The 789-nt window shown below is 35.1% G+C and overlaps 1 protein-coding gene across 1 annotated transcript in view; it reads right to left on the bottom strand.

The window, feature by feature from the left end:
• The window catches only part of ABCA12 (ATP binding cassette subfamily A member 12), a 214,616-nt gene that overhangs the window by 57,810 nt on the left and 156,017 nt on the right, over window positions 1-789 (bottom strand). The gene's annotated exons all lie outside the window — the stretch shown is intronic.

Genomic DNA, 789 nt, shown 5'->3' with positions numbered 1-789 from the left:
AGGCATGAATATTTCAAGCTGGTAAAAGAACCATGGTTTATTTCAAGTTCAATGTAGGATCTGAGATAATAAAACTTCATCATTTTCTTTTTTTTTTTTAACTGAACATTAATGAACAATGCAATAAGTATTCATGTCCCTGAGAGAAACAAAATAAATCTGATACCTAAGAATTTAAAACATGAAAACATCAAAGGGAGACCTCCTGCCTTAAGCCACAGCTTTCCTATCCTTGAAATTCACTGGCAGTCCAGATCAGATTTACCATTCTTGTTTTCCAAAGAGATATTCATACATAGATAATGAATTCATGTGTCTACAGTTCTCTACATCTCTCTCTCTCAATTGGTATTCTTTGATAACTTAGTGATATCCCCAGAGGCTAAGCCATTCCACCAAGGTAGAATGACAGATGAGCATAATCTATTTGTGCATTAACTCCAGAATGATTCTTAAAGGTCTAAAACACCAGAGTCCTTGGTTGTCTTGAATTTGGTGACATGTGGTTCTTTGGGTGAACATGGATATCCTGTTTTCTAGTTTTATCGATTCCTGATTTATGTTAAGCTGCTGAACCTAATGTTCCATCAAACAATAAAGAACTAAAGAAATGCTCCACTAACAGTTTTATAATCCAATATATTTTTTTTTTAATATAAAATCAAGGATTTTCCATGTCCTCTCTTTCTCTCTTAAACCTAACTTGCCTGGGGGGGGGGTGGAATAGGGAACACACTGGATCTTTTGCTCTGCAAGCAGAGTAGTGAATTTTTACTTTCTGCCTTTGCA

The sequence above is a fragment of the Orycteropus afer genome, unplaced genomic scaffold, assembly GCF_000298275.1.
Source record: "Orycteropus afer afer isolate SDZICR_OR568_19922 unplaced genomic scaffold, OryAfe1.0 scaffold00002, whole genome shotgun sequence".
Taxonomy (NCBI): domain Eukaryota; kingdom Metazoa; phylum Chordata; class Mammalia; order Tubulidentata; family Orycteropodidae; genus Orycteropus; species Orycteropus afer.
The sequence above is the reverse complement of the archived record's forward strand: the minus strand, read 5'-3'. Positions and strand labels throughout refer to the sequence as shown.